Below are 25,647 nucleotides of genomic sequence, written 5' to 3'. Positions count from 1 at the left end.
ACCCCTACCTTCATATACACACTGCCCCCATTAAATCCTATACCCCCTTTCCCTATACACACTGCCCCCCCTTTAACCCTGCACACCCCTTCATATACAAAGTGCAACCCTCTCTACAGGTGACTTCCACCAGGGATGAGGAGGTGGCAGGAGAGGAATGTGGCACTGACCATGGCTGCGCCCTAGGGGTGGCAGTGCGCCTAGGCAGCTGCCTAGTTTGCCTAGTGGTAGCACCGGCCCTGGTTATAATCGGTAAAAATGAGTAAAAACTGTCTCCTGATAACACAGTTTTGACTTCGATTTTTTCATTTCGTTGCTAAATCAAAGGTGAGCAGATATTTAAACATTGACTAATCATGAAAACATTAAAATGCAAAGTAATGCAATATTGGCAAAAGTAAACAAAATAAAATTTGAATTCTCTATTTAAACTCTGAAATCATCTGAAAAGTATGTACCTAGCTAATGAGTCTGCTTTCAATGTCTCTTAATGGTATAGTGTTTCTGTAGAGGTGCATACTTTTCTGCATGAACTGGCACTGACTAAAACAAGCGATTACACATGTCTGTTTTTTTTTTCTATTTTGTTTTATACTGAGATTAGGTTGAGTAGTTAAGTAGAAGGTGGGTGGGCAGGTATATTTTCCATGCTCTGGAAACCACAGGCATATGGAAGGAGTTCAAGCAAGACAACCTTCCAGAATCTAATGTTCTAAGGAACTGTTTTCATTTAGGAGAAATAAGGTAATGCAAAAATGATAGGAATAACAAAATATGACTAGTGCTGTATGCCAGCTAGAATTAAAAAGAAGATGCTGCACAATAAGTCTCTTTTTTCAATTACGAGGTTTGTGTATCACATGGTAACTTGATTTTTGAGACCTGTTTAGACTGCCACAAAGGAGCCTTTACATGTATTTTAGGGTGGAAACTGCTGGGGTCACCAGCAGAAGAAAGGAGGTCCTGATTCCCCTAAATAGATCTTTAGTGAGACCTCCTTTAGAATATTGTGTCCAGTTCTGGAGACTTCACTTGAAATGTATGAAGGATAACACATATCCAAAGATACTTCAGGAACTTGATATATACAGTCCAGAGCAGCCTTTATCAAACTTTTCAACACAGAGGAACCCTTGAAATAAATTTCTGGTCTCTGGGAACCTCTGCTAAAAATGAAAAATCTACAACTCATGACACATTAGAGCCCATTCACACTAGCGCGACTTGTCAGCCTGACAAGTCGCGCTCCCTTGCGGTCCATTGACCGCTACAGGACCCATTCTAATAGGAGCGACACAAGTCGCTCCGACTTAGAAAAGGGTCCTGTACTATTTCGGGGCGACCTCGGAGCGACTTGCATAGACATCCATTATGTGAAGTCCCTGCAAGTCGCTCCGAAGTCGTGGTGCACTGTAATGCTCAAGTCACCCCCGAAGTAGTAAGGAGTCGTGTCACGCTAATGTGAACCAGCTCTAAGTGTGACAGTTAGTGGGAAGAATGCTCTTTACTCTTGTCATCATTGGGAAGAATTACCCCTTACAGATAGCTAAAAGGAACAATGGTGTCATTGGAAACTTATCTGAGAGGCAGAAATTGCCCATTTCTCAAGAAACCCCTAGCAACCTCAGGAGGAACCCTGGTTGAGAAATCCTGGTCTAGAGCAAGGGTCTCCAAACTGTGGCCCTTTGCTTGCCTTTATCTGGCCCTTGGAGCACTATTCCTTCAACTGATACAAGGCACTATTCCTTCCATTGACACTAAAGACGGAGCACTATTCCTCCCACTGACCTCAATAGTGTGGTATAAAACAGGACAAAAATCCGCACTAGGTCAAGCAAAAAGAATAAAAAGGTAAGCAGCCACTTAACCAACTATGATGCCAGCTGTAAATGATCAATAAAAATAAGAAGCAGCGCTAAATCCTAATAATCTTAATACTATTCTAAATCCTAATAGTGCAATCATGAATAATCATATGGTAAATAATGGGACATGAAAACAACTAAACAAGCAGTGAATAAATTATTAGTAAAATATATCATTGAAAAAAACAATCGTATGAAAGTGATATAATGACAAGTGATATAATGAAAAAGGTGCAAAATCCAGTGTTAGGTGAACATAAAAAAGTCCTTGTAATGAAAACTTTATTTTCAATATTAAAGTAAAGTGAAAAAAAGTACCTTCAAAGAGTTGTAAACAGGCACAAACAAGTAAAAAACCAGACTGTCAGCTCTTGAGAAAAGAAATGGGGTGAGTGACGGCAAGCAAGCGTGATGTCTTCAGTACCAGCCAATCTGATGCATTTCGTCATCGGTGACGTCTTCAGAGGGGCAGGCCAAACGTCAAAAATGTGGTACTATTCCTCTCACTGATACCAGAGATGGGGAACTCATTTTCCCACAGACAATGATGTTGATTTTTTTACACCCACTGACCGCCAAGCCTATAAGCTGTTTACTCCCACCGATGCCAGGGCATTTTCTACTTCCACTGACCCAAGTTTGAAGGGCAGTAAACTGGCCCATTTTTTTAAACGTTTGGAGAACTCTGGTCAAGAGGAAAGAAGAGAAAAGAGAGAAATGAGTGGACACACTGGATGCCTTTGCTGCCATTGTGCTATGAGATGGGTGTCCCCTGTGTCCCCAAGTGCCTTTAAGGAGGGTTGGGCTACCTCCATGATCACCTGCCCCCTATCTATCCATTACAGTGCATATACTGTAGAGACTCTCATAAGTTTATAGGAGTTAGGACTGCAGGTAATACAGGGTGCCATGAAGTGGCCCTGCAGCTTACACATGGGTTTTCAAATGTGTACTAACTAAACCCCTGTTTTTAACGCATACTGTCAGACAGATTATTTTGGTTGGGAAGCAAACTGGTTGGCGAATTGAGCTGGGAATTTTTTCTGTTTTTGTCTCAGAAATTATGGAAACCTTTAACCACTTAAGCCCCGGAAGATTTTACCCCCATTCCAACCAGGGCCTATTTTTAGATTCGGCACTGCGTGACTTTAATGGACAATTGCACAATGGACAATATCCCACAAACAGAGCTTTCTTTTGGTGGTATTTGATCACCTGTGTGATTTTTGATCATGTGCTATAAACAAAAAAAGAGCGACAATTTTGCAAAAATAACAATATTTTTCACATTTTTTTTATATGAAATTCCCCCCCCAAAAAAATGTAAAAATCAAAACTTTTTAACATTTTCGGCCAATTTGTTTTATGCTACATAGGTTTGGTAAAAAAAATTCGCAAAAAAGCGTATTTTGATTGGTTTGCGCAAAAGTTATCGCGTTTACTAACAAAGGGAAAGATTTTTGTCATTTTTGTTGTTTTTTTTTAACGCGTAATGGCGGCGATCTGTGATTTTTTTTGCGGGACTGCGACATTGCGGCGGACAGATCGGGTCCGCCGGTTACACGTGCGGGGGGGGGGGGGTCCGTGACTGCGCGGGAGCGCGCCTCTGGCGGCGTGCACTCGCTCCCCAGAGCCTCACAGGCTAGCGACCTAGACCTACGTCGCTCTGCCTGTGAGGGGCTGACTGCCGCAGTAAATATACTGTGAGCAGTCGGCAAGCGGTTAAATACATCAAGGAGGTGAATAAGGTTCAGGAGAGCCAAGATCAAGAACATAAGGACATGACCTCTGACTAACAGTTGGAAAGTTCAAAACTAATTTTAAAAAGCATTATTTTACTAAAAGAGTAGTTGATTCTTGGAATAGACTTCCAGCAGAGGTAGGGATTCAGTCATCACTAAGTGGATACAAACATGCTTGAGACAAACATAGATCTATACAAAAAAGTAACAACATAAAATGTATAAGCCCCCATTTACACCAGTGCGACTTGTCGTGAGATTTGTCCAAAGGTCACACCCTATTGTCGGCAATGGAAGGGTTCAAATTCAAGTATGAAGAAAAATGTATAGATTGAAAAAGAAAAATCGTGCAGACTCAATGAACCACTTGGTCTTTTTTCTGCCATAACTCTTCAATGTTTCTATACTGAAACTATATTACCCTTTTTCTTTAAAAGCTGAGACCACGCCAAGCTCTGCTGCAGCACTGACTCAGCATCTGTTTTCTAAAGTCACGTTTCCTTTTGTATTTATGATTTATAGATTGCCTTTTGTTTCATGTTCTTGCATCCCACTCAATATTTTTCATCACTTGAGCCCCATTAACTACATGTACTTCCGCTAACCTTGCATCTCATTCATGTCTTTTTCTCAGATGTGCGTGGATACTTTAGCATTGTGAGAAGTGGCCTCTGCAACTACACTTCAACGCAGACATCCTTGAATGATGCACAACCGCAGACTGACAACGCTGTCAACCATTATCCCTCATATGTGACTGAAAAGAAAAACACCAAGAAATGATTTTTTTTGGTTGTTGTTTTTAGAAATAAATTTCACCAAAAGAGTTTAATAGCTTGGTATGTGAACAATCCGTCACTTCCTCGTTCTGTTATCGCTGAGCTGTAGACGTTGAAAAGATCTTTCTTATCAAATATGTTATCTTTTTAGCAGACATGTTAGGAAATGCATGGAGGCAGAGAAAAAGACACAACGACATGCCTATCTGCCTTTCTTCATGGGCCTTTCCTACATTTCCACTTGTATGAATCCTTAAAATTCCTACAATGTATACCATATTTATATGGTTCAAATAAAAGGAACAACTGCTACAGCCCTGCAATTTACTACCATTATCTGATTCAGGCTGGTCACAGTCAGCAGCCTGAAACAACAAAAAATGAGGAGATTCCTTCAGCCAAACAAGGTGGATGGAGGAATCCCCACCACATGGACATTGGAAGCGGCTCCTTCTGCTGTCAGAATACACCGATCAGTAGTTGCGGTCGCATGGCTGCAGCCGCTAATCAAACAAGTTTTTCAACTTGTCTGTTCAACAGACGTCAATAAATGATTGACTTCTGTCGACCAGGGATGGACACATACTGATCGAAATTCTGAACCAGACAAATTTCGATCAGCCTATGGCCAGCTTAACCACTTAAGCCCCGGAAGGTTTGGCTGCTCAAAGACCAGGCCCTATTTTGCGATTCGGCACTGCGTGAGTTTAACGGACAATTGCACGGTCGTGTGATGCTGTACCCAAACAAAATTGTCGTCCTTTTATTCCCACAAATAGAGCTTTCTTTTGGAGGTATTTGATCACCTGTGCGATTTTTATTTTTTGCGCTATAAACAAAAAAAGAGCGACAATTTTGAAAAAATAACAATATTTTTCACATTTTTTTATATGAAATTCTCAAAAAAATGTAAAAATCGAAATTTTTAAACATTGTAGGCCAATTTGTTTTCTGCTACATATGTTTGGTAAAAAAAAAATCACAATAAGCATATTTTGATTGGTTTGCGCAAAAGTTATTGCGTTTACTAACTACGGGAAAGATTTGTCATTTTTATTGTTTTTTTTTTAACTAGTAATGGCGGCGATCTGTGATTTTTTTTGCGGAACTGCGGCATTGCGGTGGACAGATCGGACCCCTGACTGACATTTTTGACACTTTTGGGAGTACCAGCGACATTACTACAGTAATCAGTGCTATAAATATGCACTGTTACTGTCAAAATGACACTGGCAGGGAGGGAGTTAACTTTATTGGTGATTAAGTGTGGTTAAGTGTGTTCCTAGGGGCGTGATTCTAACTGTGGGGGGCGTGGCTTGTGATGTAACCACAGAGACATACGATACTACATAGCAGGATCATATAGTCTCTGCACTTACATCAGGGAGAATGACAGACGGCTGTGTTTACATCTCCCTGCGGCTCCGATGTCCGCCGGTCACTCGCGCGGGGATGCCTGTGAACGAGCGGGGGCAGGAGCGCACCTCCGGCGGCGCGCATTTGCCCCCTACAGGCGGCTGAGCGAGTGACGTACCCCTACGTCACTTTGCCCAGCAGCGGCTGCCTGCCACAGTATATCTGCGGTGGGCGGTCGTTATGTAGTTAAATTGATTGTAAAGTCCAATTGCTTACTGGGCACTTAAAGAGGTTGTAAAATGCCCAAGTGCTTACTGGGCACTTGGGCATCAGAAACACGAAAGCAAGCCACTCACTAGGGGGGGAAACCTCTGGGTGAATCTAAGATGGAAAAGGACCTGGGGTACTAGTGGACAACAGGCTTGGCAGTGGCATGCAATGCCAAGCCACTGCAAGCAAAGCCAACAGAATACTGGCATGTATAAAAAAGGGGATTCACTCCAGAAATAAAGAGATTATTCTCCCACTCTACAAGACTCTGGTCCGGCCACATCTGGAGTATGCTGTCCAGTTCTGGGCACCGGTCCTCAGGAAGGGTGTGCTGGAACTGGAGAAAGTCCAGAGAAGGGCAACAAAAATAATTAGGGGAATGGAGGACATCAGCTATGAGGAAAGACTACAAGCACTGAACCTATTCTCTCTGGAGAAGAGACGATTGAGGGGGGGATATGATATCAATGTACAAATACTGTACTGGTGATGACCCTAGCATAAGGAACAAACTTTTTAGAGAAAGGGAATACAATAAGACATGTGGCACACTCACTAAAACTAGAGGAAAAACGGTTTAACCTAAAAATACATAAGGGGTTCTTTACTGTCAGAGCAGTAAGGATGTGGAATTCTATTCCAAAAGCAGTAGTATCAGCAGGGAGTATCAATAGTTTCAAAAAACTATTAGATGGGCACCTTAAAGACCACAACATACAGGGGTATACAATGTACGATTAACAGCAAACACACACACACATCATAGGTTGAACTGGATAGACTGATATCTTTTTTCAACCTCACTAACTATGTAACTATGTAAACCCTCTCTTATAACTTGTACCTGTTATAAGGATGTCCTGTCGCTGAGCTGGCGGCACTGTGGGGGCTTCATTCTAAGGTAAGTATTACTGATGCATATTAGCTCATTATGCCTTTGTCTTACAGGGTTTTTTTTTTTTTTTTTCTTAATTTTTTTGGGGGTTTTACTTCCACTTTAAACCCCCTTCCTGCTCAGGCCAATTTTCCTTGAGGACAGGGACGGATGTGAATGTACAAAATATATGTACAGTGCTGCATAAATTGAGTGCTATATAAATACCTCCGGTCCATGCTGCAGTGATGCGATTCCTGTGCGCAATGCGCAAGAGTGGCGTCATCGTGGCCTTGCCTATCAAGTGGCTGAAGGCACTGGACTCAGAAGGAAGACGGGGCAAAGATGGAAGTGCCAGGGGTCCACCGGATCGGTCCCTGTGCTGGACTGAGCATGTTAAGAGTGCATCCAAGGCTCTGTGCTATCAGCAGGCGGACAGTAAAAGAAGGGGGAGGTCCAGAGAAGACAGGATGAAACAGCCTTTTTACACAATGCAGAGGATTAATTCATTAGGTTCCACAGTGAGTATAACAAGCATGCTTTACTACATGTAGCACCATCCTAGGTAGGAGCTCGGAAGAAGCATATGGGTGGCCCTGTCTGCATATCAAGAGGGCCTTATCATTTTGTTTTTTTGGGCAACACACACTGCAATTTTTGCTGTGAGAATAGCATTATGTTTGGGTGCTATTAACCTTCCTAGCGGTATTCCTGAGTGGGGCTCGGAGTTAAATGTCAGTGCCAAAAGCGGTAACCCCGAGCCACTCTAGGGGTACCGCTAGGAAGATCGCTGGATCCTGGTAGAGGGGTTACTTACCTTGTCACCGGGATCCAGCGATGTATCCCGATCGGTGTGTGGCGGCGGATCTTCCTCCCGATGCTCTGTGTGCCCTGGCTTCCGTCTCCTGCGACGTGACGTTCGCAGGGGGGTGGAACCGGTGGCAAATTCAAATGTAAAACACACCAAACACACTGATACAATGCAAAATAAAATAAATTCACATTAGTTTGCCCCTCAGTGCCCTTTCCTGCAGTTTTACTGTACTATTTATGTATATATATATATATATATATATATACATACATACCTGTATATATAAATATATATATATATATATATATATATATATATATATATATATATATATATATACATACATACATACTTTAACTTATTTATAATTCATGATTTTGTGTTTCAAACTTTATCATACCCGAGATGTTATAAAGAAGAACGCACAGTAAAAAAAAAATCATATGTAAATAGTTGGTTTGGGCTGCTCATGGGCCAGGAGGATGTATTTTTTTATAATATAACTAAACTAATACTATAAATAAAAACAAACACAAATTAATTTTTTGGCATAAATAAATGGCCGCAGCACTTTATTGGTTATAAATAAATTAAATAATTATTTATTCAAAATTCCATCAAATAATTTTCAATTCCAACAAAATTATAAAACATAAATCTGTATCGCTCAGTCCCAGAACTCGAGCGAAAATAAACATATTTAAAACCACCAAAGTCCCCCCTTAGATCCAAGGGTGACTCTACCACATAAAGTGCCAGCGACGGGTGGGGGGGAGGGGAGCTCGCCAGGCAGTCACTTCCTAACTGAGGGGCTTACCTCAGAGACCCCTTAATAAAGCCTTGGGTCAGAACATTCTAGAGGGGCGCGCGCTGCTGTGAAGCCCGCCAAAACCATGAGGGGCTACTTATTACATTTAAAGGGGCAGTGTCCTATAAATTAAATAAATTCTGACACAAATTTTTATTTTTTTTTTAAAACATCCCCTGTCCCATGTGCGAGGGCACCTATTACTTGTGCCCTCTTACCATTCTTAAGAATTACATGCAAAATAATGGTACCGCTTTCAGCACCTAAAATCCAAAAGAATCATACCGCCAGGGAGGTTAAGGGATAATTGCACCCAAAGGCACATTGCACATTGTGCAGCGATTGCCAGGCAATTTGGATTCCCGGGCAGAATCACGGCGAATCTGCTCGCGATTCCAAAACGCAAAGTGTGAATGGAGCCCAGTTTTGTGCTGCTGTTTAAATCCAAATATTTTTTGCTATAACACTAAACTTTAGTTTGGACATCAGTTTTTCTTGGAAAAATGAAATGCCCTCCCCTGCACTAACACATTCCTTTTGAAATACCTGTTAAAACATAAGTGCCCCCCTGACTCTCTGGGTTAAAAAAATATATTTTACCAGCCACTTTGTATAATATGTATCCACACATTTTGGTCATATATATTGTACTTGATACTACAAACTTTTAAATGATTCTGTGGCTTCTGGGTAAACATTAGGATTATATGTACAGTATGAAGGAAAAAGATAAATAAAGTATCCTACAGTGTTCCACCCATTATTTATGTGAAGTCACGTATTAAAAATTACAGACGATTTCTGCGTGTATCCACAAAACTAAAGCAAACAGAGAGAAGGCAGCATGAATGTGCGCTGGGTAAAGTAATCCCGGTCATTCTCCTTGACTTACATGACGACTTGTTTGCTAAAATAATATTTCTCCTGGAATGAGATGGTGAGATTGAACCAACACCTATGCAGGTCTATATATTCCCCCTTATGAGCGAAGACGGGGCTGCAGATACCTAGTATGAGTGAGATGGATAATGTACAAAGGAGGCCAGGACGGCCTGTCATATGAAAGCTCCATCCCAGAGTACACTGACAGCTTTTATCCACTGACAAGAGTTCACCACTTCATTTTTTTGCAAAGCTCTGCATGTGAACATGTCTGTTTTTGTACAAACAGGAGTATTTGGTTGTCACAAGACAAGGGCAACAAATCAAGAGGTCTTTCAAGTTCTTATCTGCAATAGCTCAATCCACTAGACAATTAACAATGACAGCATGCAATTATCAAAAACTGGAATTCTACAAAAATGTTTCCCTTTTTCTTTCTTTTTTTTTTTTTTTACTAAAATATTTGAACTGAAAACTGTCTAACATTAAGGTATTACCCATACAACAGAATTACAAGTAAATACATTGATCTAACATATTTTTTTAATGTTAAAATATTTCTACGGGCACAATTTTATTTCTCTTTTTTGGATAAGGTGGAAACAGATTAGGATATCTATTGGGTTTTTTTTGTTGTCTGTATCTCTGATAGGCCAGCCATGGACAGATTTAATTTCGATCCATATATGGGCAGGCTGGTTGTACTGAAGTTGATCCATTGATTCACTTCAGTACAACCAGACTGTCAGTTTTTTTCCGCCCGATCACACCCGGTGGCTATAGTGGTCCTTGTATCCATCTGGTAGGAAAGGCTCCCAGTGCTCCCCACTAGCAGAACACAATAAAAATACAGGAGGGATTCCCCCATAAACCTTGAAGAATGTGTTTTGAAATGTGGGAGGAAACTGGATCACAATCACAAGGAGAGTATAAAACTGTCATAAATGTAGAGTCCTGGTTGGGATTCACATTGAGGACTCTAGTGCTGCAGTAATGAAGGGCCAACCACTAAAGCCTCGTACACAGGCGTCGAAACTCGGCAGGGAATTTTCGTCCGACGACCGATCTGCCGATTTTCGGCTTGTTAGTATGATGCTTCTGACAAACGACTCAGACTTTTCAGCCGAAAAAAATCTGGTGTGCAGGCTCCGTCAAATCATGGCCGATTTTCGTGCAGTCAGTACAGATTTCGACAGGGAAAAATCTTATGAGCAAGACTGGGCATGCTCAGAGAAGAAAGAACACAAAGAAAGCAAACCAACACATGACATCACTTCTGAAGTAGAATTTTGTCGGTCGACAAAAGTCCAGTGCAGTCTAGGCACATTCCAACCAACAAAACACCACTCTGGACAAAAGACGGACGACCGGTCGGCGGAAAATCATTGCGTGTGTACATGGCTTTAGTCACTGTGCTGTCCTATAGATAGATTTCAACTGTTTAAAGTCAACAGCAGGGGTAACTACCGGGCCCCATGCTCCAGGGGGCCTGTGCGGCTCCCCTGTAAACCTAGATAGGAGGGGCGGCAGGGGCAGCATGTAGAGAAATCACTGTCCTCCTTTTTCCACCTGTAGCTGCAGGAGGAAAATGGGGGACATTGGTTTCTCTGTATGCTGCCCCCGCCACTCCTCCTATCCAGTTCACTTGTGTTCTGCTGTCTCTGGGCCTCTGTGTGCTCCCCTGGTCCTCCTCCACCCCCCCCCCCCCATTGTGCGCTCTTCCCTCTCCTGCTGGCTTCTGCAGGGGATGTGTCCCAATAGACAACCAGGAAGGGGTCGAAAAATATGTAATTTACCAGCTCCTTCCTTTTCTGAATGGACAGAGTCATAGTCAGTGACATTGTAAAAAAAATAAAATAAAATAATAAAAAATAATACAATTAAAATACCAAAAAATAAAAACTACTGACACCAGTGGATGAACTTCCAGGATTGCAAAGGTCACACTTGCGACCGGGCCCTGGCATTCCACCACCGTGGGGAGGCCCTAAGATGGCAGAAAGGGAGCCTACTGCAGAACTTGTAAAAGGGTTCCGCAATGAGAGTAAAAGGCTCCAGGATCAGTGGGAAGTGTCCTAGGCTTGAAGGGAAGGGTCCCGGCTAGGGGTCCGGGGGGGCCCTTCATGGTTTCTTGCACCGGGGCCCTGAAGGTTCTAGTTACGCCTTTCAACAGCAACACAGGGCTAACCACATTCCCCCACGGAAAAGTGCTTGTGCCTGGCAATTAGCTGCTTGATTGTGGAAGACATAAAGGTGAGCTTCAGTCTCATTTCCATTTGGAAGTACCAGGTCTGCTGATACATACAATAGGTAGAGAAGTGCTGATTAGGTAAGCATAGGCATCCATCCTATAGTGCCTGCTACCATACTGCAGAGGTCTACATTGAAACTTGGTACAAAGTTACTTTATTGTCACCAATTTTTCGAAAGCTAAAGTATGCTCCTGTAAACAGAATGGTGTGTGGGTATGAGAGCTGACACACGCACCATACTCTTTGTTTAGGTTTCTAGGTTAATTTCCTGTGACATTCTGAGAATTGAAGGTCTGATCTGTGTAATTATCTAGCACTATGATTAATTAGCTACTGAAATGAGCAGAGCTCACCATTGCCTCTCTCAATGACGATGTTACAGCATTCTAGACTAGTTGAAGCATGCTTGTTGTCTGCAAGTGGGAGGGCATCTTCCAATGCTTATATGTTCCTGCTATTTAGAAGTCACAAGAAAAAAAATAATAATAATACCAATTTAAACTGCTTTTCTTTCACTTGATTTTATTGCAATTGTTTCATTTCCCAAACAGCTTCCGTCTCTACATACTTATTTTCTTGATGCGAGCAGAACTACTATAAAAGATGTCTTGCTGGCATCAATCAAATATGACCTACAATCTCCAAAGTAATAGCAGGATGGTAATATGAGTTATGATGAAAAATCATAACTCACGAGGAATGACGTTTTGCAAAACTGTGTAGCAAGCCCGGTTGTCTTCTCCCAAACTGTCTTAATCTACAATATAGAAGCACATAAAACTGACAGCAGAGAAAAAAACAAGTGGTCCAAGGAGTCTGCTTATTTTACCATTCTTGTCTGAGGATAAACTGAAGTTTATCCTAGGGTTGTGTTGATAAAGGTATCAATGCAATTGCTCCGATATCTGAAACTTATACCTGTGCGGTGCGATTTGAGATGATAAAAAAAATGAATGGGCTGAAATCGTATTGCAAAGAATCACATACGATTTGAAGAGGAATGCAGTTTCCCACACCGCTCCTGTGTAAACCCAGGCTTATCATAGTGGTTTCAGCCTGGGTTCATACAGGAGTGGTGCAGGAAATGACATACTATTCGGACAGGAAGCGCACTGCATTCCTGTTCAAATCCCACGCGACTCTTTGCAATGTGATTTTAGCCCATTCATTTTTATGGGCTCAAATCACACCGCAAAGGTATTGGTACTTGGTATTGATGAGAATTATTGAGAAATATTGATGTAGGGGAACACTGCCTGTCGTGGGAGTGGGGATCAGATTAAAAAAATGCTTTTTCATATAGAGGAACCCATCAAAATAACTTTTAATTTTCAGGGAACCCCTGCTAAAAATGACTATATCTTCTACTCATGATATATTATGGTAATGGTCAGTGGGGAAAAATGCTCCTTACACTTCAGATTCAGATTCAGAATACTTTAATCTACACTTATGGTCATTGGGATAAATTATCTCCTTACAGGTAGTTGAAAAAACCAATGGTGTTAGAAGGAACCTCATTGAGTGGCAGAAATTGATCAATGCTCAAAGAAACCCTAGCAACCTCTGAATGAATGCTAGTTGAGAAACTTTGCTCAAGACCAGGGGTCTCCAAACTTTCTGAGCAAAGGACCCGTTTACTGTCCTTCAGTGTCCATTCACACTAGTACGACTTGTCAGGCGACTTGGTCAGCCTGACAAGTCACGCACCGTCGCGTCCCATAGTGTAGTACAGGAACGGTTCTAATAGGAGCGACACAAGTCACTCCGACTTAGAAAAAGGGTCCTCTACTACTTCGGGGCGACCTGGAGCGACTTGCATAGACATTAATTTTATGAAGTCCGTGCAAGTTGTGCCGAAGTCACGGTGCACGCGACTTCACAGGTCGCCCCAAAAGTCGTGCCGCTTCAGTGTGTACCGGCAGTCAAGCTTTAGAGAGGGCTGGACTGTGGCCAGGCGGTGTAGAAAAAGCCCTGGCATCAATGGACATAAACAATGCCCCATCATTGGATTTAAGGGGAGGAATAGTGCCCCATCGTTGGTATCAATGGGAAGAATAGTGCCATCGATGGTGTCAGTGGGTGGAATGGTGTGCCATCATTGGCAACACTTGGTGGAATAGTGCCGCAAGGGCCACATCTGCCCCCCGGAAGTGAGCACTGCTCTACACCTAAATGAGCAGTTAACATGCGCTGTGGTTTGGCAGTCCAATAATTTGAAGAGGGCAGTCAACACACATCAACTCAGTTTATAATGTACTTGCAGCCTATTCTTCAATGTAGCTTCTTACAATGAACAAATGGTTCACATCTGTGCTTTGTGGCGCACTAAAACCCATGTATTTTTGCTGATGCCCTGGCTACGTGCCATGGTGTGTTGGAGGAGCTCTTTAGAGTAACTCTTTTTTGTCAATATTGTGCATTGTGGTAAAGCTAATAATGCAACATTGTTAATTGTCCTTTATTGTTGATTGACTCATTCAATTGATATAATGTTTATTGCATAGTATCTTGTTTCTTTTCTTACACAGTCTTTGTTCCTTATCCCAAATGTTCTTGTCATACTATGTTGCTGCCATATTGATGGTGTTTATAAAACAACATTTGGCTGTCAAGTGCTCTGCTTAATCCCCAAATAAAACCATGCATCTGTTATGGATCTCGTCCAAAAAAAGGAAAAGACATCTCAGTACCTGGAAGACATCGCAGTGATCTACTTGTACATAAGCAATAGAGGTTGAGTGCCTGTGGGGCATGCTTAAATGCCATTGTTGAAAGCTAAATTCCTCTTGGGGTAGAAAGAATTTTCTTTCTAGGCATGTGGAAGTGTGTGCACCCATTACAACCTTGTAATTCTCTACTTGCCTATTGTAGCTACAGCAGCTAACCTAAACACGTTCCTGGAGATGATTAACTAGCTGATAGAAAATGACCGCGCGCTTTAGGGACAAAAGCTTCAACATTCACAGAACTTCAGTCCAAGTTTAATAAAGAAAGTGTATGTACAAAAGAAATGCAAAATGCAGTGGTGCTGTGCTAAGTGCAGTTATCTATTACAACCAATCACATATCACATTAGAGGTGTCATAAGAAGACCTTTGGCAGGGGTGACTGCAATGTGTCTTAATAAATAGGGGTGATTATTTTTATTTATATAGAAAACGTTAATGCTGCAGTGCTGCAATCATAATACAAATATAATAATTAGGTAACCCTATCATTAACAAGGAATTTTAGGCATATATCTACATGCACAGCTCAAATACATCATTAAATTGTCCAATAAGCAGACAGGCGTTGCAAAAATCAACAAGAAATAGAATGTTGCCTTACTAGCTATGCTATATGGCAGATGTATGTGTGTTTATATATATATATATAAATAAAACATATACTGAAACTGGCTGAAGAGATTCAGGGTCCATTCACACTAGCGCGACTTGTCAGGCGACCAAGTCGCCTGACAAGTCGTGGTCGGTTGACCTGCCATTGATTAGCACAGGACCCATTCTAATAAGAGCGACACAAGTCGCTCCGACTTAGAAAAAGGGTCCTGTACTACTTTGGGGCGACCTGGAGGCGACTTGCATTGACTTCAATTATATGAAGTCCGTGCAAGTCGCGCCGGGGTCGCCCCAGCAAGTCGTGTCACCGCAGCGTGCACCGCGACTTCACAGGTCGCCCCAGCAAGTCGTGTCACCGCAGTCTGAATGGGCTCTTACACTACCGCGACTTATCAAGTCGCGGTCCATTGTGTGCTACAGGAACCGTTCTAATAGGAGGGACACAAGTCGCTCCGACTTAGAAAAAGGTTCCTATACTACGAAGTAATACTACTTCGGGGCGACCTGGAGCGACTTGCATAGACATTCATTATATGAAGTCTGTGCAAGTCGCGCTGAAGTCTAGGTGCACGCGACTTCACAGGTCGCCCCCGAAGTCGTGCCGCGTTAGTGTGAACCGGCACTTACACAGTTTTTGAAAGGTAGAATATATTTAGACATATATTATATATATATATTTTTTTTTTCTTTTTTTTCTACCTTTCAAAAACTGTGTAACTCTCTTCAGCCAGTTTATATACAGTATATATATATAGTGCATCTGGAAAGTATTCACAGCTCTTCACTTTTTGCACATTTGTTATGTTACAGCCTTATTCTAAAACGGAATAAATGCATTATTTTCCTACAAACAATTCCCCATGACAACATGAAAAAAGTTTGTTTGAAATCTTCGCAAATTTATTAAAAATAAAAAAAATTAAAAAATCACATGTACAGTGGGTACGGAAAGTATTCAGACCCCCTTAAATTTTTCATTTTTTGTTATATTGCAGCCATTTGCTAAAATCATTTAAGTTCATTCTTCTTCCTCATGAATGTACACATAGCACCCCATACTGACAGAAAAACACAGAATTGTTGACATTGTTGCAGATTTATTAAAAAAGAAAAACTGAAATATCACATGGTCCTAAGTATTCAGACCCTTTGCTGTGACACTCATATATTTAACTCAGGTGCTTTCCATTTCTTCTGATCATCCTTGAGATGGTTCTACACCTTCATTTGAGTCCAGCTGTGTTTGATTATACTGATTGGACTTGATTAGGAAAGCCACACACCTGTCTATATAAGACCTTCCAGATCACAATGCATGTCAGAGCAAGTGAGAATCATGAGGTCAAAGGAACTGCCTGAAGAGCTCAGAGACAGAATTGTGGCAAGGCACAGATCTGGCCAAGGTTACAAAAAGATTTCTGCTGCACTTAAGGTTCCTAAGAGCACAGTGGCCTCCATAATCCTCAAATGGAAGACGTTTGGGATGACCAGAACCCTTCCTAGAGCTGGCCGTCCGGCCAAACTGAGCTATCGGGGGAGAAGAGCCTTGGTGAGAGAGGTAAAGAAAAACCCAAAGATCACTGTGGCTGAGCTCCAGAGATGCAGTCAGGAGATGGGAGAAAGTTGTAGAAAGTCAACCATCACTGCAGCCCTCCACCAGTCGGGGCTTTATGGCAGAGTGGCCCGACGGAAGCCTCTCCTCAGTGTAAGACACATGAAAGCCCGCATGGAGTTTGCTAAAAAAACACCTGAAGGACTCCAAGATGGTGAGAAATAAGATTCTCTGGTCTGATGAGACCAAAATAGAACTTTTTCCCTTAATTCTAAGCGGTATGTGTGGAGAAAACCAGGCACTGCTCATCACCTGTCCAATACAGTCCCAACAGTGAAGCATGGTGGTGGCAGCATCATGCTGTGGGGGTGTTTTTCAGCTGCAGGGACAGGACGACTGGTTGCAATCGAGGGAAAGATGAATGCGGCCAAGTACAGGGATATCCTGGACCTGCTCTGGACCTCAGACTGGGCCGAAGGTTTACCTTCCAACAAGACAATGACCCTAAGCACACAGCTAAAATAACGAAGGAGTGGCTTCACAACAACTCCGTGACTGTTCTTGAATGGCCCAGCCAGAGCCCTGACTTAAACCCAATTGAGCATCTCTGGAGAGACCTAAAAATGGCTGTCCACCAACGTTTACCATCCAACCTGACAGAACTGGAGAGGATCTGCAAGGAGGAATGGCAGAGGATCCCCAAATCCAGGTGTGAAAGACTTGTTGCATCTTTCCCAAAAAGACTCCTGGCTGTATTAGATCAAAAGGGGGCTTCTACTAAATACTGCGCAAAGGGTCTGAATACTTAGGACCATGTGATATTTCAGTTTTTCTTTTTTAATAAATCTGCAACAATGTCAACAATTCTGTGTTTTTCTGTCAGTATGGGGTGCTATGTGTACATTCATGAGGAAGAAGAATGAACTTAAATGATTTTAGAAAATGGCTGCAATATAACAAAGAGTGAAAAATTTAAGGGGTCTGAATACTTTCCGTACCCACTGTACATAAATATTCACAGCCTTTGCCATGACACTCAAAATTAGGCTCAGGTGCATCCTGTTTCCACTGATTATCCCTGAGTTATTTCTACAACTTGATTGGAGTCCACCTGTGGTAAATTCAGTTGATTGGACATGATTTGGAAAGGCACACACCTGTCTATATAAAGTCCCACAGTTACAATGCATCTCAGAGCACAAACCAAGCCATGAAGTCCAAGGAATTGTCTGCAGACCTCCGAGACAGGATTGTACCAAGGCACAGATCTGGGTAGGGGTAAAAAAAAAAATTAAAAAATCTGCAGCTTTGAAGGTCTCAGTGAGCACAGTGGCCTCCATCATTCGTAAATGGAAAAAGTTTAGAACCACCAGGACTCTTCTTAGAGTGGGCCGCCCGGCTAAACTGAGCAGTTGGGGGAGAAAAGCCTTAGTCAGGAAGGTAATCAAGAACCCGATGGTTACTCTGACAGAGCTCCAGTGTTTCTCAGTGGAGAGAGGAGAACCTTACAGAAGAACCATCTCTGCAGAACTCCACCAATTTGGCCTGAGTGGCCAGACATAAGCTTCTCCTCAGTAAAAGACACATGATTGCCCACCTGGAGTTTGCCAAAAGGCAACTGAAGGACTCTCAGACAATGAGAAACAAAACTCTCTGGTCTCATGAAACAAAGATTGAGCGCTTTGGCCTGAATGGCAAGCGTCATATCTGGAGGTAACCAGGCACCGCTCATCACCTGGCCAATACCATCCCTACAGTGAAGCATGGTGGTGGTAGCATCATGCTGTAGCGATGTTTCTCAGTGGCAGGAACTGGGAGACTAGTCAGGATCGAGGGAAAGATGAATGCAGAAATGCCCAGAGACATCCTTGATGAAAATCTGCTCCAAAGCGCTTTGGACCTCAGACTTGCAGTGAAGGTTTATCTTCCAACAGGACAACGACCCTAAGCACACACCTAAGACAACTAAGGAGTGGCTATGGGATAACTATGTGAGTGTCATTGAGTGGCCCAGCCAGAGCCCAGACTTGAACCCGGTTAAACATCTCTGAAGAGATCTGAAAAATGGTTGTGCACCAATGCTCCCCATCCAACCTGATGTAGCTTGAGAGGTCCTGAAAAGAAGTATGGGAGAAACTGCCCAAAAAAATAGGTGTTCCAAGCTTGTAGCATCGTATTAAAAAAGACTTGAGGCTGTAATTGGTGACAAAGGTGCTTCAACAAAGTATTGAGCAAAGGCTACGTGGGATTTTTTTTTTTTCTCGTTTTTTATGTTTAATAAATTTGCAAAGATTTCAAACAAACTTCTTTCACGTTATTATTATATGGGTGTTGTTTGTAGAACTTTGAGGAAAATAATGAATTTAATCCATTTTGGAATAAGGCTGTAACATTACAAAATTTGGAAAAGGTGAAGTACTGTGAATACTTCCGGATGCAATGTATATCCACAAAGATCAGCTGCATCTTGTCAGATCTTTTAGAAAAAAAAATATACGTGTATGTATCTATAAATATATATATATATATATATAAAAAAATAAATATATGTGTATGTATCTATAAATATATATATATAAAAATATATATGTGTATGTATCTATAAATATATATATATATAAAAATATATATGTGTATGTATCTATAAATATATATATATATAAAAATATATATGTGTATGTATCTATAAATATATATATATAAAAATATATATGTGTATGTATCTATAAATATATATATATAAAAATATATATGTGTATGTATCTATAAATATATATATATAAAAAATATATGTGTATGTATCTATAAATATATATATAAAAAATATATATGTGTATGTGTATATATACTGTGTATATATATATATATATATATATATATATATATATATATATATATATATATATATATATATATATATATATATATATATATATGTGTGTGTGTGTGTATATATATATATACTGTATATATATATATATATATATATATATGTGTATGTGTATATATACTGTGTGTATATATATATATATATGTGTGTGTGTGTATATATATACTGTATATATATATGTGTGTGTGTTTAGCTATTTGCCTAGGGTTTGACCTAAAGCACATTTATGATATAGATTGCAGCGGATTTGAGTGTGTTCGCTGTAAAGGAAATGGCTGTGTATGCATTGTAAAAGAAGGAAGTGGTTTTCTGTATCCCAGGCACAAAATAAACTTCAAAATAAAGCAAGACAGCTATAGTTTGTTTCATGTTCTCTAAAAACAAATGCATGGGCACAGGCAGGTTGTGCCTGGTTAGTTCAGAAGAAAAAGAAGATTTTTATCTGCAGCATTCCAACGTACAGCAATGTATGGATAACACCAAAGATAACATTCAGGATATTTTATTCTGCTGCAGTTTTATACATTTTTTTTAACTGCAGCCAACAAATTGTTATTTTGTAAACATTGTTTAAAAACAGCAATGTGTATAAGCAAGATTACAGATAACAAAATATAAAACATAGAAACATGGAGGAGTGCAGAAAAAAGATAGTGGCCCTTCAAATCTGCCCCAATATATTTATACATGCAAAATTTACTGTTTCTCTAGGGCTGGCTTTACACTTGTGCAATCATAGATATCGCATGTGATTCACACCGCATTGCTGTGCAGTTCAAATGCGATGTCTGTGCGATGTGAATTCTTCCATATAAACTGTATAGCTGAAATCGCATCGCACATGCACCAAAATGATGCAGGACCCTTTTTTTGGTCTGCACTAGAATCGGATCGCATGGGTGTTCACATCTGCAAACCGCTCTAGGGGGTCATTCATTTTACAATGACACCCCCAGCGGTTCCCAGATGTCAGTGTGAACCAGTGTGTGATTCAGGTGCAATGCAGGAACCGGAACTGAATTGCATGGTTTTCTGCATCGCACCAGTGTGAACTGGCACTAAAGAACATTTGGTACCAAAATTCAGAGGGTGCCATTGATAATGAGGACTATGCATCATGAACACTTGCACCTAAATGTAATGGTGGCAATATATGGAATGATTTTTTGTACGATTGTATTGGCAATCAATTTACCGTTAGAAAAAAAAATACCATCAAAAGCTTAAAGCGTAACAGGATCACTCGATACACACTACATGTAGCCACAGGATCACATGGTTCTTCAATTTTTACACTGTCCCTTTAAAAAAATGTTTCGATCACTTTTATTGCGATCACAAGGAATGTAGACATCCCTTGCGATAACAATACAGCATGACAGGTCCTCTTTATGGAGAGATCTGGGCTCTAAAAGACCCCAAATCTCTCCTCTACCCTTAAAAGCAAAAGATTTAAAATAAAAAATAAAAAAGTTTTTTATCTTTTGCTTTAAAAAAAAAAAATCATGTTTATATAGCCAGCACCGGAAGTGACGTCAACGTCGCTCAGGTCCTCCAAGGCCATAGAGATGAGTGGTGGCCATTTAGCCATCGCTTAGCACTATGGAAAAACCCTGCTGACGCAGGATGGTCTTTGCTTCCTTACTGACCGATCGGTAACATTAGCACAGGAACCATTGGGAAGCAGCAGGAGGCGGAGGGGGGCACCTATCCCGCCGCTTTTAAAAAATGATCTTGCGGCAAATCCGCCACTGGGATCACTTTTATGGGAAAGCTGACCGCATGAGGGAAGAAAAATAATGGGTTTATGGCATCTAGCTGCAGCCATAACCCTGGCATTTTTAACCTCAATATCATGACGTATATTTGCAGGTAGGCGGTTGGCAAGTGGTTAAGATCACAATAGTTTTCAAAAAGGGAAGTGTTTGATTAACGATCGATCACATTGAAATTAGTCCGGTTTTGATAGGAAACATGACTGTATAAAATATCTATATAGTTGCATGTATGGTCGATTGATCTGTTCAAATTCATTTCTTTCTTTTCCTTTTGGTATGTTGCAAGAGATGCAATGTTTCTACCAATAAATCAGCTGGTTACCATTTTGAAAATCGATGCGTGTATAGCCACCTCATATGTTTCAATCAATTTCAAATAAAAAATATGATCAGAAAGGGTGTGTGGTGGATGGGCGTTAACAATATTTTTTCCAATAAAGCAATCGAATATCCGTCTGTATAAAATAAATGATGCATGTATGACCACTTTAATAATCATGTCGTTCTAACTATTTTCCTATGATCAGATTTTACCTTCAGGCTGATGAGAATCCTTTTACTGAAACTGATCGGTTTTAATCAAAACTGATTATTGATAGATTTGATTATATTGCCCAATTCTGTGAAGAATCCTCTGATTGGCTCATTATGTGTATAACCACCATTAAGTTCTTATCCTGAAAGAACTAAGGATAAGTCAACACACACTCCTAGTGCCCTAATACTGAATAACGCCTAATTTAATTGAAATATATTGACTCTGGAGGAAATGCTGGCATTGCTTAAAGTAAATTGCTACTTTTGCAGTCAAATTTAAAAAACAAAAACAAAAAAAAACACTATGGGATGATTTACTTGAACTAGAATCTGGTGCTGTTGTGCATGGTAACCAATCAGCTTCTAGGTTGTATTGTTGAAGCCTAATTGGACAAGCTGAAGTTAAAAGCTGATTGGTTAACATGCACAGCGGAACCAGATTCTATGTGCTCCAGTTTTAGTACATCTCCCTCCACGTGTTTTTTACATGTCCTCATTCACACAGCATACCTAAAAAAAAAAGATTTCCTATCTTTTAGATGTTTCTTAGGAGAAGGTGTCATGGCTGACTGCAAACATTTCCAAACAAGTTCAATGTAAGCCTGTCCCAGTAGAAAGTCTTAGGACAGGATGAGCTCCCTCTTATTAACATACAATATAGAAGCCCAGATTCTAATGCCTAGTACACATGCGCCAAATGTCGGATGGCATCTGAAGGTTCAATAGAAAGTGGCCGACATTTGGCCCGTGTACTGCAGCGGGTCCGACAGGGGCCTAACCCAAAAAGGTCTGCCGATCGGCTCCCAAACAGTGCTCTCAGCTAATGGCTAACAGCACTGACCAGAGTGTTCTGGCGAGGAGCCATCCCCCTGTCAGAAAGCAAAAGCACAGCAGGGGAAATCGCTGTACTAACATCGGATAGTTAGTACAGTGTTCCTCCTGAGCTGTACATTTTTTTTTTCATTCAGCCCCGCTGAAAAAAAATAAAGCTCATCACCTGCTGCTGTCAGAAGGACTACAGTCCTGAAGAGTGCTTGCCAGTGGCACCTACCAGTGCCAGACAGTGCCACCTACCAGTGCCCACCAGTGCCACCTACCAGAGCCCACTAGTGCCACCTATAAATGCCCACCAGTGTCACTTATCAGTGCTTATCAGTGCTGCCAATCAGTGCCTCATCATCAGTGTTGCCTATCAGTGCCCATGAGTGCCACTTATCAGTGCCACCTATCAGTGCCACCTATCAGTGCCACTTATAGTGTAATTCAGTGCCACCTATCAGCGACCTTCAGTGCCACCAATCAGTTCCCATCGGTGACACCCATCAGTGCCACCTATTAGTGCCCACCAGTGCCGCCTTATCAGTGCTGCCTTATCAGTGCCTATCAGTGCAGCCTATCAGTGCCCATCAGTGCAGTCTATCAGTGCCCATCAGTGTCGCCTCATCAGCGCACATCAATGAAGGAGAAAAATTACCTGTTTGCAAAATTTTATAACAAACTATATAAACTTTTTGTTTTTTCGTAAAATTTTCTGTTTGTTTGTTCAGCAAAACATAAAATCCCAGTAATTATTAAATACCACCAAAAGAAATCTCTATTTGTGTGAAACAAATGATAAACATTTCATTTGGGTACAATGTTGCATGACTGCACATTTGTTATTCAAAGTGCAACAGCGCTGAAAGCTGAAAATTGGCCTGGGCAGGGTTTAGGTGCCCAGTAGGCAAGTGGTTTAAATTCTTTTTTTTTAAGTTGTACTATGTATATGGAGACATGTAACAAAAATAAAATAGGAGTCATGCCAATTTGGGGACAAAAAGTGGAAATACACTTTAAGGTGGCCATATACAGTTTCAATTTCTATTTGTGGATGGAATCCTTCTGCTTGACAAAAGGCGATATTTTCATCAACTTTGTGCGGAAGGAGCTGGTTGGATCCAATCAGACACAACGTGAGTATTTAGGAGCAGCAACTGCTGAATACAATACCTGCGGATACAATAGTGCGGATGGAAGAATCGATCAATTTCTCTTGTCCAGCCAGATAGACCAAGACATGTATGGCCAGCTTTAGAGGGATATGCAGAATATTCTATAGAGAAGTGACACCATCCAGATGTCTGCTTAAATCATAGGGTGCTGAACATTGAACATTGAACCTAGAACATTGCTTACTGATCATTGCCATATAAACAACAAAAACCCCAAATTAAGTCTTTCACAATGCTAGTGCCACTCGCAGCATGCCAGCATTGTGCCGCACCTTTGTGTATCTGTGTAACAGTAGAATTGGAAGGCAGAGGATCCCCCTGACATCAGCCCTGGGTATTCTGGAGCTTAGACATGGCCAGAAATCTCCTGCCCCCCTCTACTATAGTCACAGCAGATGGGGTCCATCTTTCTACATACATCACACTGAGCCTAGGCTACAGATGACGCTCTCTACTTAGTACATAGCACAAACAAACAGAAAGACAGTAAAATAAAAGGCAGAAGGGTCCCCCTGACATCAGCCCTGGGTATTCTGGAGCTTAGACATGGCTAGAAATCTCCTGCTCCCCTCTTCTATAGACACAGCAGATGGGGTCCATCCTTCTATATACATCACACTGAGCCTAGGCTACAGATGACGCTCTCTACTTAGTACATAGCACAAACAAACAGAAAGACAGTAAAATAAAAGGCAGAGGATCCCCCTGACATCAGCCCTGGGTATTCTGGAGCTTAGACATGGCCAGAAATCTCCTGCCCCCCTCTTCTATAGACACAGCAGATGGGGTCCATCCTTCTATATACATCACACTGAGCCTAGGCTACAGATGACGCTCTCTACTTAGTACATAGTACAAAAAAAAAAACAGAAAGACAGTAAAATAAAAGGCAGAGGGGTCCCCCTGAGCATTCTGGAGCTCAGACATGGCTAGAAATCTCCTGCTCCCCTCTACTATAGACACATCAGATGGGGTCCATCTTTCTACATACATCACACTGAGCCTAGGCTACAAATGACGCTCTCTACTCAGCGCATAGCACAATAAAAGCAGAAAGACAGTAAAAAATAAAAAAAGAGGCAGAGGGATCCCCCTGACATCAGCCCTGAGTATTCTGGAGCTCAGAAATGGCTACAAATCTCCTGCTCCCCTCTACCACAGACACAGCAGATGGGGTCAATCTTTTTATATACATCATGCTGAGCCTAGGCTACAAATGACGCTCTCTACTTAGTACATAGCCTAAAAAAAGCAGTAAGACAGTAACATTTAAAAAAAAAAAAGCAGAAGGACATAACCCCTCAGCATTCTTGAGTGCAAACATATAACCACCCTCTACTACAGGCACAGTAGATGGTTATCTTTCTACATACAGTGTGCTGAGCCTAGGCTACAACTGACACTCATTACTTAGTAAATAGTACAAGAAGGCACCCTTCATGACATCACCCCCATGCATTTTTGAGCACTGGCATTGCTGATCCTCTCTGATTAGTAAATGGCAGGAAAAGGCAGAAAAGCATAGTACAATAAAAGTAGAGGAATCCTCCCTAACGTCACCCTGAGCAAAGACATGGCTAGAAATCACCCTCTACTATAGACACAGTAGATGGTGTCTACCCTTCTACATACATTGCACTGAGCCTAGGCTACAATTATACTTAGATTAGTACATAGCAATAAGGCAGAAAGACAAAAAGCTTGAGGAATCCCCTCTAACAGCGCCCATTGTATTCTAGAACATAGACAAGGCTATAACTTGCCCACAATAGATGGTGTCTATCATTATACATACATATTGGTGAGCCTAGGCTACAACTGATGCTCTCTGCTTAGTACATAGCACAAACAGGTAGAAAGACAGTGCAATAAGGCAGAGGAATCTCCTCCACACATTCCTGACCATAGAAATG

The 25,647-nt window shown here is 41.2% G+C and overlaps 1 protein-coding gene across 2 annotated transcripts in view; it reads right to left on the bottom strand.

The window, feature by feature from the left end:
• ARHGAP6 (Rho GTPase activating protein 6) overlaps positions 1-25,647 on the bottom strand; it is a 788,712-nt gene that overhangs the window by 346,880 nt on the left and 416,185 nt on the right. The gene's annotated exons all lie outside the window — the stretch shown is intronic.

Source organism: Pelophylax lessonae (assembly GCF_965119305.1).
Source record: "Pelophylax lessonae genome assembly, chromosome: 2".
Taxonomy (NCBI): Eukaryota; Metazoa; Chordata; class Amphibia; order Anura; family Ranidae; genus Pelophylax; species Pelophylax lessonae.
This window is presented reverse-complemented; position numbering and strand designations above follow the sequence as displayed.